Source organism: Balaenoptera physalus (genome assembly GCF_965194825.1).
Source record: "Balaenoptera physalus genome assembly, chromosome: 3".
Classification (NCBI taxonomy): domain Eukaryota; kingdom Metazoa; phylum Chordata; class Mammalia; order Artiodactyla; family Balaenopteridae; genus Balaenoptera; species Balaenoptera physalus.
This window is the reverse complement of record NC_138890.1, coordinates 25234296-25251281: the sequence shown is the minus strand read 5'-3', so window position 1 is coordinate 25251281 and position 16986 is coordinate 25234296. Positions and strand designations below refer to the sequence as shown.

The following is a 16986-nucleotide window of genomic DNA, read 5'->3' as shown; positions in this document are numbered from 1 at the left end:
GTGACTGTGCGTGTGTGCGTGCCTCTGTGGGTGTGTGTGGGGTGAGCTGCCTCCCTCCCCGTCTCCCAGGTGTTTCTGTGGAGCTAATCTAACTTGTGCTTCAGAACGGGGGAAACGACAGCGTCGGTGCCTTTCACCTTATCTCCCAGGCTGCCGCTCTGCCAGAGGAAATTAGATTTGCTTGGCACAATCTGCTCCTTATGAGGTCATGTTGCTGTGATCTGCACGTTCTGCTCTCCTAGGTATTTGTCTTTTGATTGCTTGATGAATACCTGCCAATGTAGAGATTGAAAGAACATGAGTTTGGGTTATTTTTTAAAAAATAAGAAACATCCAGGGGTGGAACAGTAGCTGTCCATCTTCTTTCTGGACTTGGGAGCCATGATAAAGGAGACAGAGCTTTGGCTTTGGAATGGTAAGAGCTCTGTTCAAGTTTCCAGTTGTCCCCTTCAAAAGCTGTGTGACCTTGGGGAGGACACTTTACCTCTCTGAGCCAGGGTTCTTTACCTGCTAAATTCAGAAGGTTCTTTGCAGGAGCAAATATAATAATAGATGAAAATGTTCTCAGAAATCCACAAAGTCCTAAAATCCTATGATGTCGAAGCAGAGAGGCCGAGCGGGAAGACTCCGGGCTCGGAGGTCAGGCAGATGTGTGTTTGGATCCTGGCTCTATTCTTTTCCTAACGTATGACCTTCAGCAAGTTATGATGCCTCTCTGAGCCTCAGATTGCTTCTCCGTTAAACAGGATATTATTTATAAAGCTCTTAGCTCACTGCTGGCCACTGTGAGGGCCCCCCCAAACGAGAGTTGTTAGTATTTTGGCTAGTGCAACAGGGGTGATGGAAATATGAATACCTGCCCACTTTCAAACTGTCAGTGAGTGTAGGCAAGACATGGCCTCTGGAAGTGAGGGTGAAATGGATGATGTGATAGAAGTGATTTACTCTCATTTGTTTTTACGACTTCAAGATGCAGAGTGTTCTTGGCATTACCATATCCCTGGCAAGCAATTTGCGTATCATCTAGAACTCAGAGGCTGTTCTAGTTGCAGAAAGGAGCTGAGACTGAGGCAGCCTCCAGCCCAGAGTGGTCCAGGCCAGCTGCCGGGGGCCAGCTTTCCCACATGTCCAACCACATCCCTTCTACATGATCCCCTCACTCCAGCAAGACCTCAAACCCCCTTGCCTTGGAACATGCTGTTCCCTCCCCTGGAATGCCCCTCACCACCACTCTAGCCCCAGATCGTCTGGGCTGGGCTCTAGGTGCCTCTGCTCAGGCTAAGACAGATGTCCCTGCTCTGTGTCCCTAGCCTACCCTGGATTCATCCCACCGTGCATGACGTCCAGGGCATTTGAATGGTCCGCTCTGTGTCTGGCTCCCTCCCAGCCAGTGCCCTCCAGGAGGGCAGGGACAGGGGACCACAAAGCCCTCGGTGGACATTTGCAGAGTGAACACATGGAGATCAACTGTCTTCTTTCATTTTCTGTCCCCACCTCCTTAGATGCAATGCCTTCAGATATCAATCTATTCATCTGGACCCGTTTCTGACAACCATTTTGCTCAATAACAGAAATCCTGGAGAGCTTTGCTTTGTTGATTTGGTTTGGTTTGGAAGCAGATGGGTTTCTCTCTGCTGGACTGCTTGTCTTTACTAAGAGTGCCACGCAGGCCAGAGGACAAAATATGCCCAGGTGTTTGACTAGCTTTATCCTGTGTTTTAGGGCTAGCATGTGGGTTTGCCATAAGGACCGTGGTTGTCCATGTGGGCCTGTGACATCAGCTTTGGAGAGTGGTTGGGGACCTAGGTTCTGGGATTGGACTGCCTGGTCCCAAGCCTCTGAGCCTTTTTGTACCTCAGTCTCCTTATCTGTAAAAGGGGATACATCATAGTACATACCCACCTCACAGAGGTTTTGTCAGCATTAAAGAAGATCATTCAAGTAAAGCCCAGTGTCTGGTGTAGAGTGAGTATTCAGTGAAGGTGAGCTAGTATTTCTGTTGCGTTGCATTTAATGGAATTATCAGCCCAGGACCTCCACTGTGACTGTAACAGAGAATGAGCATCTGCAGTGAGACATCAGCCTCCATCCTGCCAGAGCTGGACTCCAGGGACTAGACGATGGAATTACTCTTCAATTTCAAATGAGTTTTTGTGATCAGGTGGGCATAATTCAAGGAGAGATATAAGGTCTATCTGTACCTGCTGAAGTGTGAGCCTTTCTCTCCCTTAACAGCTACCTGGCACACATACTTGGTCACCTTACTTGGTGCTTGGGCCACCTGATGACACAGAGCAGGGTCAGTAAACGACAGCTCTCAGGCCAAATCTGGCCCACAGCCTGTTTTTGTAAATAAAGTTTTATTGGAACATAGCCATGCCCATTCACTTGCGTATTGTCTATTGCTGTTTTCGCACTATAATGGCAGAGTTCGGTAGTTGCAACAGAGACCACGAGGCTTGCAAAGTCTAAAATATTTTCTGTCTGGTCCTTTACAGAAAAGTTTGCCGACCCTGGTGTTAGATTGAAGCAGGATTAAAGCTGATTGAGTTCAACCAGTACACCGGGCACCATCCGATCTCTCTCTCCCTCAGCCCTGACATCTGGTTGATCACCAAGACCAGATTACTTTGCCCCACTCTATCTCGTACATTTGGTCCCCCATCTCTTCCTCAAATGCCACAGCCTTAGTTAAGCCCTGTCCCCGCCCCTCTTGACTATCACACACGAGAGCCACCACCAGCCTGTAAGGTGTCTGGGTGAATTAGATAAGGATATCTTCTCTGGGTAGATGCAGCTCCACAGCGCATCATTGGGCAGCAGGAGTGCCTCTCTGCAGGAAAACCCGCCACCTAACCCTATCGATTATACCCAGTCAAGCATGGCTCTTACACCTCTTGGTTCTATTGATTATACTGTCTCCTTGCCTCCCTGTCCAGGCAGCCCTCCACACCAGAGCTAGAGTGATCTTTCTAACCAACTATGTTCCTCTCCTGCTCGACCACTCCATGGCTCCCCCTGCCCTCAGGACAGAGCCCATGAACATGACATTCAAGGCCTGCCGTGGTCTGGTCTCGGCTGGTCTCCCAGTCTCATGGCTCACCACCTACTCAGCCCACATCACACCTGAGCGTTGTCATGCAATTTGAGGCCCCCCAGACCTAGACTTCCACACTTGCTCATACTTTGGGGATTGGCACAGTCCTCCTTAGTGAAATACTCTGCTCTTCCTCTCACCCATCTGGAAAATTTCTAGTCATCCTTCAAATCCACCACAAGCATCTTCTCCCTGTTTTGCCCTCCCTGATTCTCCCAGGCAGACTTGGGCCCTCCTTCTATAGTTCAATTCAATCTTCACAAACCATGGTCCACAGCCCATAGGTGGGTCAGGATAGCAGTGTAGTGGATCTTGACAAGCACGTCTTGAAAGATGAACTAGACTAGAAAACACAAAAGTATATCGCTCTTTGTCAGGTGTGGTTATAACATAGGATGAATAGCACAGACTCTGGACCTGGACTGCCTGGGTTCAAATCTATCTCTACAGTTGATTAGCAATGACCTTGGGCAAGTGATTTCATCTTTCTGTACCTCAGTTCCCTCATCTAGAAAACAATGATAATGATAGCACTTCCTTTATGGCCGCCATGAAGATTAAATTAATATACTACTAAATATATATTTATATATTATGTATAAATATATATATCTATGTATTTACCTTGGAGATATTGCAGGATCGGTTCGAGATCAACACAATAAAGCAAATATTGCAATAAAGCAAGTCACACAAATTTTTTGGTAACCCAGTGCATATAAGTTACGTTTATACTATACTGTAGTCTATTACATGTGCAATAGCATTATGTCTAAGAAAACAATGAAACAATGTACATACCTTAATTGAAAAACGATGCTATTAGAAAAATGGCACTCATAGACTTGCTTGACACAGGGTTGCCACAAACCTTCAATTTGTAAAAAAACACAATATCTGAGAAGTACAATAAAGTGAAGCAAAGTAAAAGGCCATATATTATCTGCTTAGAAAGATCTCCGGGCACATGGTGAGTGCTATAAACATGTTAGCTAGTGTATGTGTGCACATGTGCATGTGCGTGCACGTGTGTGTGACCGTGGTTTATGATGAGCATTATCTGAAAGCCTATGCTCTGGCTGCAATCTATTCTGATCCTTATTAAAGCAATTATTTGACTATGTTATGATTTTTTTTGTATTATTTTGCTTTTCTCTCTCCTCTGCTAGACAGGGAGCTCCTGGGAGGCAGTAAGTGCGTCTTATTTATCTCTGCATTCCAAGTACCTAGCATCAGGCTTAGTCGATCGATGTTTTTTGAATAAATGAGAAAATGAGGCTGAGATGCTGAAGCTGAACCACCCCAGGGTCTCCTTCCTGCAATCGCAGGACCAGAATCCTCCAACCCCTCCCTCCAGCCCCCACCTTCTCCTGGGAGAAACACGCCAAGCCTGCCTGGGATTTGGGCGACTTTCTCAGGCTATCTGGTCCCCACGATGAGAATACGTAACCACATCTCACTGTCGGCAAGACGGAGGAAGGCGTGAGGGACCCTCGAGCAAGAAACGGAGCTTCCAGACTGATGCTGAAGAAAATGGAAACTCCAGCTGACCTAAGAGATTTCTATAATGAGAGAAAACCAATTTAAATGCAAATAGCCCACAGCTAGTTGGGGAAAGATTCTGTGCTGCCAGAAAGGCTGGGAAAACAAACACAGCCCTCATCACGAGGTCGATTCACCATTGGACAGGAGGATTGCTTTATCCGTTTAGGATTAAAGTCTAAACTAGTGACAAAAGTCACATGCGTTGCTGGCAGTATTTTCTGGTGCTTCATGGTGCCTACTGAGAAATGAGTGTCCCTAAGGGGGGCTGTCGTCAGCCACTATCATTTACGGAGCCCCTGGCAGGCGTCGATTGCCTGGCAAGGCATAGAGGACAAAAGATGTCCCATAGATGGGCACTGCCTCTGAGGGGCTCGCAGCCTAAGGACCTTTAGACTCTAAAGTCAATTCTGGGGCCATAATAAGAACTAACATTTTTATGCAGCATTTACTATGTGCTAAGCCCATGGCTAAATACTTTATGTGATGGTAACTCAGCAAATTCTCACAGTGACCCTGTGAGGTAGGGCCTATTATTATTCCCATTTTATAGATAAGCAAACTGAGGTTCTAGGACCCAGACAGGGTTCCAGGACTCTGACTCATACTCCCCCTGATGTGCTGGGAAGAGACACGGGGTGCTTGTGCCCTGTTCTCTGCAGAGCAGAGGTGCCCAAAGTCAGGATGCCTGGGGACAGAGGCTGCCCCTGGCCTTGGCCTGGGGCAGCAAAAAAATAACCCTGTTCAATAAAACAAGAAGTGTGGGTTGCTCTGCCACTAACTGGCTCTGTGACCTTGGGGGTCACTTTCCCTCTCTGGGCCTCGTTTGCCTATATAAAATGAAGGGGGAGGCCTCAAATTATTTTAGGCTATAAAATCATATTATTCTAGGACTCCAGCTACCTTCAAGAATAGCCATTGTCCAGCTGATAAAACACCTCCTCCACTCTCCTTTGTGCCCCAGCCACTGCCCTCTACCCCTGCTGGCCCATATCTGTTGCAACAGAGCACTTTAATTTCCTCCTTTGGTTTCATAATTCAAGGACAGCACCATCTGCCACATTAAATCCACAGTTTCTGATAGCCTCCTTCTAAAACAAGAGATGGATAAAGGCTTCATCTGGTTATTTCATGGATGAAGCAAGAGCTGGCAAAACCAAGTGGGGACAGCTTTGGCCTTGCAAGCTGCATTAATCCCCTGATCTTCTGGGAGGGCCCCAGAGCCCATTCTGTCATCTTCACCGCCTACTCTGGCCAAGTCATCATGATGATGATGATGAGAGATGACATTTACAGAGGCGCTTCTGAGTCAGGCATTTTCTTAAGTGTTTTGTGGGTTAATTTATTTCATCCCCACCACATCTCTGCAAAGAAGGGGCTAATAATCATAGCCCCACTTAACAGATGGAGAAACTGAGGCCCAGGAGGCTTCAGAAACTTGCCAAAGGCTGAATTTGAACTGGCTGGGGAAATAAACAAATGCACCCAAAGATGGCCAGCCCTAGAGGAACTGGGCTTCATAGCTGAGTGTTCTGACTTCTGCTATTTGAGGAGTTGAGGCCACTCTCCTTTATTAAACATTCATTCAACACATTTGTATTGAGCCGCCCACAGTGTGCCAGGTGCTGCTCTCCAGGCAGCGGGGAACAAGCCCCATGGGGGCCCGCTCTCCTACGGCTAATCTTCTCCTACAGGAGACGGGCCCCAAACAAGCAACTGAATATACAGACACAGTCATTTTAGGAAAATACAATAGGGGGTGAGAGAGAAAGAAATGGGTGGATGGTCAGAGAAGGCCTCTTAGAGTGGAGAAGTTTTGAGCGGAGACGTGGGCATTCAGCCGTGCCACTGGACTCCTCTGCCTTGGCATTAGGGACATTAGGGGCCTGATAATTCTTTGTTGTGGGGTCTGTCCTGTGCATTTTAGGATGTTTAGTAGCATCTCTGGCCTCTACCCACAAGATGCTGGTGGCAGCCCACTGTCTAGTGTGACAACCACAACTGTCTCCAGATGTCACCAAATGTCCCTGGAGGGTAAAGCTGCCCCTGATGGAGAACTGCTGTGCCATGAGGTCAGCAAAGCAGGCAAATGGGTGGAAGGGGTAGCAAAGTAGGCTGAGTATATAAGAAGCAGAAAGAAGACTGGTTTGGCTGGAGGGCAGTGGGCTCCTTTGAACTCTCCAGAAAGTCCTCATCAACACTTACAGAGTGTTACCGGAATTGCACCAGCTGTACCCAAGGACACAGAACATGCTCCAAGGTGGTCACGGTCAAGGTGCCTGGGGAAGGAAGCTGTCAGCATGGGGCTGTCCATGGTAACAGAATATTCCGGACATAAGTCCAGCAGAGAGCTCCTTGGAAGGCAGTGACCACAGAGCTGGAAGCCCTAGGGAAGGCAGTGTCTGGACCGCCTCGCGAAGAGGAGGTAGCAGGTGACTGAAGCCCTCACCTTCCCAGCATCCTGGCCCTTCCGTTTCCATTAGCAGCCACCCCGCCACCCCACACCCCGGGCCCCATCCCCCATCGCAAACTATTTTGGTGGATTTCTAATCACGGTGCCCCCCTAGCCTAGCCAAGGGGCTGTCATGAGACCCAGGCTTGGCTATTGAATTCTTTCTTCCTGGAATTAGAATATTGGGCAGAGAAACCCAAGGGCAGAGAATGGCTCAAGACAATTTTTCTAATGGAAATGGGAACAAGGCATGTTCTTTTGTTCTGGCATATTTTTTACTCTCTCAACTCCCTAAGAAGCAATCGTTTCTCTCTCTTCCAAGGCCCAGTTTTTCAGCTTTTCCTTGTAATACCCTTTCGATAGATGTATATCTATTTAATTTACCGGAGTGGGATTCTGATGCTTGAAACCGCAATTAAAATAGAAACAGTGCATTGTGAACAGGGAAAAGAGAGGGTAGATTTCTGATCCATTGCACTTGGTACTTGATATTAAATAAGCTGTGTGTCCCTCTCTCTCCTAGCTGCAACCAGGAGATTCTCCAGGGCCAGAACTATGCCTTTTCCTCTTTGTACCCACAGTGCTCAGCTCAGGGCTGGCTTCTTTTCTGCGTTCACCATGGCTTGTAATTACTTATGTTTTTGCGGGATAATTTGTTTACTGTCATCCTCTCCCACTATGCTGGAGGTCCCACGGAGATAGAGCATGTGTAGTCTAACCCAGCAGGGTGACCAACCATCCTGCTTTGCCTTTGTCCCAGGTGTTTCCTGGTTCTGGTCTTCCAGTGCCAGGACCAGGAAAATGCTCAGCGAATCGAGACAGTGGTCACCCCACCAGGGCCAGGCATATAGGAAGCCTTTGAGCACCATTTGTCCCTGACACTCAAGAACTACATGTTGAAATGGACAGTAGAAGCAGTCCAGCATAAGACATACTCTTTTATTCCATTACATTTCCACACCTACTATGTGCCAGGGAACAAACTTGCCAGAAGCAGGGGATTCAAGGAAGGATGTCCCAGCAGCCATGGCTGCAAATGCAGATTGGAACCAGAAGGGAGGGGCTTGCATGTCAGGCTAAAGAATCTGGATGTAGCACAGGTGTGGCAGATCCCAGCCGATTTAGAAGCAGGTCGAAGACCTGAAAAGGGGAATAATTTAGGAGCGATGCCTCAGCAGCTCCTCCCACGCTCTCTGAGGAAGGCAGCACTTGCAGGGGCTGCCGAACAAGGGGATGAAACCTGAGGTCGTTTTGTCATTTCTTCCGAGGATCTAGGCTGGGCAGAGAGGGGTCTTGGCTACTTCCTTTTTCAGTTGAAACATAGCCATCCAACCGCTCAGTTCAACATGCAGAAAGTCCACCCCCGGGAAACGTGAATGCATTTGTGGCTGTGTGGTGAATCACACATCTTGGCTTCTCATGGAGATCCAGAGACCGGAACTATTCCAGGAAGCCATCCTCTGGATGGGTTTCACTCCTGCTCCATCAGCAGGTAAGAAACACGGATGGGCAGCCGACGTACTTTGGGGGCCTGGAAATCATCAGAGAAGAACAGTTTTCTAATTCAGCCCCCTAGCCTTCAGAGAGGGCTAAGAATCTTCCTAAAATGACCTAACATGTGAGAAGCAGAGGATGGGCTGGTCTCTCCTTAGCTTTTCTCAATAAAGAACTGAATCAGGGCTTCCCTGGTGGTGCAGTGGTTGAGAATCCACCTGCCAAGGCAGGGGACACGGGTTCGAGCCCTGGTCCGGGAAGATCCCACATGCCGCAGAGCAACTAAACCCGAGCACCACAACTACTGAGCCTGCACTCTAGAGCCCGCGAGCCACAACTACTGAAGCCCACGCACCTAGAGCCCGTGCTCCGCAAGGAGAAGCCACCGCAATGAGAAACCTGCGCACTGCAATGAAGAGTAGCCCCTGCTCGCCACAACTAGAGAAAGCCCGCGTGCAGCAACAAAGACCCAACGCAGCCAAAAATAAATAAATAAATTGGAAAAAAAAAAAAAAAAAAAAGAACTGAATCGCATAGAAGGGAGCCCCTGGCAGACAGGAGAAAGTTCTAGAAGGTGAAGAGACAGAGAAATAAAAACACTGAATCACGTGATTAGGGACTTCTTCCTCTTTAAATTGTTTTCAATCCTTCTTATTACACCAAGAAGACAATCTTACTGTGGTACTAATAGGTCTGTCACACCTCTCCAGATCTCTCTTTTAAATGGAAATCAAACAGGCTTCAAGAGCCCAGAGTCTTCAATGGGCAACCCTATTTCTCTAGAATTCAATAATACTGCTTTATTTTCATGATATTTCTTTTTATGAGTAGCTTCTATTTGTGGCTTTCCATTTATGGTAATGAGTACATCTCCCTTTTGAATAAATGTATTTTGAGTTTTAAATGTGAGACAAGTTCAAGAAAAATAATGAGGGAAAGACTAGACCCAGTGGTATACAGCTGTTGCACAATTATTGGTGGTCCTCAAACAACTGAAGCTTGAAAACAGGGGTGGAGGTCAGAGGTCCCATGACCCCAGGCCACTCACCGGAGGAGGCTCCATTCCTGTCATTAAGCAAATGTCAAGCCTGAAATGTAAAAAGTGGCTCCTTAAATGAATTAGAGACAGACACTGGAAAATGCCAGGGAATTCTTCCCATGACCTTGAACAGACAGAAACCTCCTGAGATGGGAGAGAGTAGATCTATTTGTTTAACCTGGCAAAGGACCCTCCTGGTGGGTAAGGGGTCTCCTTTCTAAACAAAAAGATGGACAGTGAATTTATATGTTTCCTATGAAAAACCACCGAAGCAGTAATAATGGCAGGCATGGTGGTAGAAAGGCAGTAGCAGCAGCTTCTACTGCTTGGCACCCTGTGCTAAGTTCTTCTGTGCTTCTGAAAGCTTCTCCCTTAATGCAAGCTCCTTATAATGCTAATGCTAACATTATCTGACATTTAAGGAGCAAATACTATGTGCTGAGACCTCTTCAAAGTTCTCTATCCATTCATTTAGTCCTAACACCAACACTAGGAGACAAGTATTATTTTATTATTATTATTTTTAATCAGTCATTAATTTTATACACATCACTGTATACATGAGACAAGTATTATTACTCCCACTTTACAGATGAGAAAACTGAGGTGTTAAGAGGCTAAGCAGCTCCACAAGGGCATAGCTAGAACAGGGTAGAAGTAAATTCAAGCCCAGGCAGCTGGGCTCCAGAGCCTGCCCCCAACTATCACACTTCACAGAGGTGAACGAGTACAGACTTTATCTCCATTTTACAGAGGAGGACTCAGGGCTTGGAAGGTAGAAAAATTAACCTAAGATCATGCAGCTACTGAATTGTGAAGTCAGCTAAACCGCTTCCCTAGGGTAAGCAGCATTGTCCTGAAAGCAAGTTATTTCATTAATTAACAAATGTTTATTGAGCATCTACCATGTGGGCAAGACCCCTCTTCTTGCACACACGTGCTCTTGCACTAGCCATTTGCAGTTGGGGGCAGTAGGTCCCTCCCGCTCTCCCCCAAGCAGGGAGGAGTAATTCGGTGACTTCTTCCTGGGACCTCTGGGTGTCTGGTTGCATCTAAGGCAGACCCGCCCAGAGGCTCGGCTATGTGGCAAAATCAGCCAACCTGGGCAAAGGCTGTAGAAACTTGATTCTGGTCCCAGTTCTAACATTTTCTGCCAGAGTCTCTGCACCTTCCAACCTCAATTTTCTCACCTGTAAAATGGAGCTCATTAAAATGGTCTGACTTAACTCACGGGGTCATTGCGAAAATCCAATGAGACAGCGTGGGCAAAAGTCTTTTCTTACTGCAGCTCCACATAATTGGCAGCCATTAGCTCACACTGGTGAATTTTTTTCTTTTTTAAGAGAAATTATTGTTTGCTTCTAACTGCCAAAGTTTGGGAGTTACAGAAAAACACACAGAAGCAAATAAAAAATTGTTCATTACCCCACTATCCCTTGATGATCTCTATTAACCCGTTGATGTATTTCCTTCTGGTTCCATAAATATAAGTGTAAATATAATCATTGCCTGACTTAAAATCCAGTAGCATCCCACTGCAGTTAGAATAAAATCCAAACCCCTTGTAAACACCTCACTTTGGTTTTCAGACTCTACATTATCCTGCCTGTGCCTCCCTCTCCCCTACCTCTTCTCTCCCTACTCACACACTATTTCTCTTCCTTTATTTTTTTTTTCTAGGACTCCAACTGCATTGTCCCTCAAGGCCTTTGTCGCTCTGCCTGAAAGGCTCTTCCCCAGATCCTCATGACTAGATGTTTTTCAATATGCAGGTGGCAATCAAAATGTCAGCTCCTCAGATAATCCCTCCCCTGTTACTCACTCTAAACTAGGCCATCTTATATCTTCTTCATGGCATTGTACTACTCTCAGGAATTACCTTGTTTATTCCTGAACACAGTCTATATGCTCGTTGTCTGACTTCCCCCCAATAATACACTAAACTTGCTCCCCTCCATACACACAGTGCCCAGAATATTGCCTGGGACACAGCACATTAACTACTTAATAAGTGAATGAATTAGATTAATGTACTTTCAAGCTGGGATAATATTATATTAATGTTTTGCGACTTGATATTTTCACTTAATATGGTGTGACCACAATGACTTTTAATGGCAGTGTAGTATTCCACTGAAGGGATATATCATCGTTTTTAACCAAGTCCGTGTTATTGACTAGTTGGGACATTTTTTTTTTTTTTTTACTTTATTTTGTTGAAGTATAGTTGATTTACAAGATTGTGTTAATTTTTGCTGTACAGCAAAGTGATTCAGTTATAATACATATTCTGTATTATATTCTTTTTCATATTCTTTTCCATCATGGTTTATCACAGGACATTGAATTTAGTTCCCTGTGCTATACAGTAGGACCTTGCTGTTTATCCATTCTATATGTAATAGTTTGCATCTGTTAACCCCAAACTCCCAATCCATCCCTCCCCCACTCCCCCTTCCCCTTGGCAACCACAAATCTGTTCTCTATTTTTTTGTGTGTGTGGGGGGGTACATTTCTGATTCTTTTGTTTGCAAGTGATACTATTGCAACTATCCTTGTACACACACTGTTTTGCACACCTCTATGACCATTTCCCTAGGATTAATTCCTAGCAGTAAAATCATGGGATCAAAGGGGGCTTGCATTCATCCTCTCGATATATATTGCCAGACTGGCTTGAAGAAAAGTTGTACCATCTCTGAGTTTGATTTGATGACACTTAGCATTTGTTCTTCTTAGTGGAATCCTTTGAAGGCAAAGGGAATGTCATTATCTCCTTACCTAAGGTTGAGGCCACTGGGCAAGACAGGTGATGTCTACTGACTGCAGAAACCTCCTTCCTTTCCAGCAACAGGTACACCTTCGAGCACTGCTGACTAGGCCCAGCACGTGATTTGTGGCATCCTCTAAGCAGTGATGCTCTAAGGCTAGGAATCACTTCAGCTGGGCTTGAGGAGTTTATCATTCTGGAAACTGATGATAGCCTGCCCCAACCAGATGCTGTCCCAACTGGATATTCCTCCTTTTGCTTCCAAAACACGCCTTGGGCTCGGCCAGCTGGCCTCTCGCTGAACCCTGCCCATACCTGGTCAAGTCCTGTGTGCTTTTGCTCACCTGCTTTCTCTATACCCTCCTCCATCTCCTTTCTCAAGGTCTAGTGCTACTCCCCGCCCCCAACTTCTATGAAGTCCCTCAGGGAGCCCCTCCCAGCCCAGAACTGTTATTACTCTGATGACCAGTCTCTCCTCTGGCATTTCATCATCTCACTGCCCTGTGCTGTCTAGTTACCCTTGTGCCTGAATAAGTTGAAATCTCCAACTGAGGGTTTTTCTCCCTCTGGGATCTGGTCCATTGTAGAATAGTCAGGACCTTTGGAAGAGTCAGGCCTGAGACTGAGCCTCGGCTCTGCTACCTACTAGCTCTGTGCCTTTGGATGACGTATTGAATCCTTCTGAGCCTCAGTTTTCCCGTCTATAAAATGGCATTATAATAGTACTGATCTGAAAGAGTTGCTCTGAGAATCCAATACTAAGTGCTTCGCAAAGTGCTTGACACGGAACAGTTGCTAAAAACAATGGAAAAATAAGAATGTTTATCTTCATTTCGTTTGTCTCTACCTCCACAGAGGCTGAACCAGTGACATGAACAATGTTAAAGGAAACATTTGTGGATGGAATGAACATATATCATATAAGAATTCACTGTGTGTGTATTTACCTTACTAAACAGCACCCGGGGGACCAGAACCAGCCATCTCAGGATCTAGGGGCAAAACCAGGAGAAAGGAATCTCTGTCATTAGCTGACTTCTTGCTAAGACCTGGGTCCAGCGCTCTCTTGAGAGTGAAGATACGTTATCTGATTTAATCCCCACACCAACCTGACAGGAAGATATTTTTAGGTCTCTCTGATAACAAAACCTACCCTTTTCGGACCATCTACTGTGTGCTAAACCTAGGCAAGACACTTTTAAAAAATGTTATTTCATTGAAACCCTCACACTATCTTAATGAGATGAGGATTATTATTCCTGAAGATGAAACAGGGTCAGAAAGTTTAAGAAAACCATCCAAGGGCTGACGGGTAGTAAGAGAAGAGGATGAGCCAGGATTTGAAAAACAGAACAAAAACAAAAACCCATTACCATCCCCCCCAAAAAAAACTAGAAACTTCTGCTACACCACCTGACTTATTGACATTCTCACAGAACAGAGCTCTGCATTCAGTTGGCGCTTAATAGGAAGGGGGTTGCAGTCACGTGGTGATCTTGGACCTTCTAACAGATGCTTCAAAGAGAGCAGTTTCTATTTCCGGTGCCCACCACGATCTCCAGAGAGGTTGCTCCCCGCCCCCTCCTCTGCCTATGTTCTTGTTTTTCTCCAGGCCCTATGACTCAGCACTCAGCTCCAGATGGCTTCCTGCATTTCCAGCCTTGTTGGCTGGGTTGCCGAGGCCCTGGTGCAGTAAACTAAAACCGAAAACATGTTACAACTAAGAATGGAAACCCTCTCTTCTCTGCCCTTTAATATGAAGACCGTGGGGTCCACGACTCATGCTGGTTGGTCCCTCTAAGGCCTTCCCTTACACTGTTCATCCCTTCTAGCCCCGAGACCACCACACTCCATCCCAGGGCATCCTTGATGCCTTGAAGATGGCACCCAGGGGCCAACCTGGGGGCCAGGTTCTGCCACCGCTTTGGTTGATTGACCTTAGAAAATTTTCTTTCTGAGCCTCAATGATCAGATGGGGACACTGATATTGCCTGCCTCTGAGGAGTGTAGGGTTAGGGTTGCCAGAAAAAATACAGAATGTCCAGTGCTATAAACTGAATCCTTGTGTCTCATCAAAATTCATGTGCTAAATCCTAATGCCCGATGTGATGATATTAAGAGGTGGGGCCTTTGGGAGGTTATGAGGTCAGAGGCTTCCTGAATGCGATGAGTCCTGATAAAAGTGACCCCAGGGAGCTCCCTTGTTCTTTCCACTACGTGAGGACACAGGAGAAGACGGCCATCTGTGAACCAGGAAAAGGGTCCTAACCAGACACCAAATCTGCCAGTGTCTTGATCTTGGACTTCTCAGCCTCCAGAACTATGAGAAATAAATGTTTGTTTTTAAGCCACCTAGTCTATTGGTATTTTGTTATAGCAGCCCTAATGCACTAAGACACCCAGTTAAATTTGCATTTCGAATAGACAAAGATTTTTTTTTTAGTGTAAGTGTGTTTCAAATATTGTGTTCAGATTTAACTAAGGTGTCCTGTAACTTCATTTGCTAAATTTAGCAAGTCTATGTGGCGTATGGAGTGAGGTGACAAATGTGAAAGTTCTTTGTCACCTGTCAAGAGCTTAATAATGTCTTAACCATGAGACATGTGCATATCAACCCCTGGGCCACCAGCCTGGTCTGGAGAATAGAACAAATAGTCTTACCATCAGGTAATGGAGAATCTGTACCACCTCAGCCTGTGAATTGGGAAACCTGGGTCTTGTTTGTCAATCGACTGATCTTTGGACAGTTCACCTCTGGGGCTTCAGTGCTTCCATCTTTAATTCTCCCAAGTACTGGAATGAGAAACTCTGGGAAAGTAGGTACCCAGAACTTTCCCTATGGCTGATTGACTGGCACATGTCTGGACCAAATCTCCTTTTGACTATAGGGTTGAAGAAGAAAAAAACAGCATGACTTACAAGTGAATTATGCAGTGAAGGATGGATTTAGCTCCAAGAGCACTGCTTAAGATAGAAGAACAAAAAGAAACAACTAGTATACCATATAGAGACTACTTGTTTACTTAGGGCTTTGGGTGTCTCCTCCTACCAGAATTCTGAGGGGAGGGATTTTTTTCTGTTTTGTTCCCCAGTACTTAGAAGAGTGCCAGGCCCAGGCAGTGTGGACTATTTGACTACCTGAAACCAGTTCAGCTAGCTACATTAAAGACAAATAAGCGTCATAATCTATGGGGAAGGAACTTTTCTGAGACCAGTCGTCCTCCCTTCCTTGCTCAGGAGATGATATTCATGGCGCCACATGGCCCCAAGTTTATTTTTGTTTGTTGGTTTTTTGTTTTGTTTTGTTTTTATTTTTTGGCTGCACCACGCAGCTTGTGGGATCTTAGTTCCCTGACCAGGGATCAAACCTGGGCCCTCGGCAGTGAGCGCGCAGAGCCCTAACAACTGGACCACCAGGAAATTCCTGGCCCCAAGTTTCTTTTTATTTTTGTTTTTTAAGGAACTAATTTTTTAAAAAATATATATTTATTTGTTTTTGGCTGCCTTGAGTCTTTGTTGTTGTTTTGCGTGGGCTTTCTCTAGTTGCAGCAAGCGGGGGCTACTCTTCGTTGCGGTGCGCGGGCTTCTCATTGCGGTGGCTCCTTTTGTTGCGGACCACGGGTTCTAGGCACATGGGCTTCAGTAGTTGCGGCACGTGGGCTCAGTAGTTGTGCCTGGCGGGCTCTAGAGCACAGGCTCAGTAGTCTTGGCGCACAGGCTTAGTTGCTCCGCGGCATGTGGGATCTTCCCGGACCAGGGCTCGAACTTGTGTCCCCTGCCTTGGCAGGCGGATTCTTAACCACTGTGCCACCAGGGAGGTTCCAGGCCCCAAGTTTTTAGAGCAATTTTTACCACCTGTCAACAAAATCTCCCCTAATCAGTGACCAACTCAAGTGTCCAATGACTAGGGCCCAAGGGCTGGGTTGCCTGGTCTGCATTCCCCCAAACTCCTCAAAGATCTGCCGCCATGTTTGTTTGTTTGTTTTAAAAGAGATTTGTCATTGGCTGCCAAGACACTAATGAATGCCCAGCACCCAGTGAGTATTTGGATTCCATGACTGGCTGGCTCCACCAATAAAGGAAGGGTAGGCTGACCTCAGGAATTTCTTAGCATTCAGAAAGTCATCTTGGAATTTGCTTCTTACAAGCAACTCTCCAAAGGGGGGCCTGATATTGTTGGGGACATGGGAGTGGCTCACCGATTCTTGCAGCTGCATTTAGGTCCCCTCACCTCGGTGTGGTCCTTCATTCAGCTCTACATGAACTGTCACTATGTCAGCATTCTCCCCCTTAGTTCTCAAAGCTGCTCCCCTGTCTCCATTCCTGTCACCTGCCCTAATCCAGGCTTCCCCATCTGTCCCAGGACTTGCAGACTTTCCTCCTCAAATCCATCTTCCCCACTGCCCCAGAATTATCCTTTAGTAAACCAAGTGTCAGCTACGGTCAGCTTGTCCCTTATCTCCCATTCTATAAAATTTAGGAAGCTCTCCCTAAAATGTTTCTTTGTAGGAGATAGGGGGACACTGGGGTTATACTCTCATGGCCATTTCTGGCTTTGAATACCTTTGTAGGAGATAGGGGGACACTGTAGG

General features: G+C 46.2%; 1 protein-coding gene and 1 long non-coding RNA gene across 2 annotated transcripts in view; one reads left to right on the top strand and one right to left on the bottom strand.

Annotated features, from left to right (window-relative positions):
• Positions 1-16986, top strand: part of LOC309658251 — a 61035-nt gene that overhangs the window by 27778 nt on the left and 16271 nt on the right. The gene's annotated exons all lie outside the window — the stretch shown is intronic.
• LOC309658214 (uncharacterized protein) overlaps positions 7154-16986 on the bottom strand; it is a 607864-nt gene continuing 598031 nt past the window's right edge. Inside the window, exon 8 of the mRNA XM_082456604.1 lies at positions 7154-16188. The gene's annotated coding sequence lies outside the window, so the exon portion shown is untranslated. The remainder of the gene's footprint in view (positions 16189-16986) is intronic.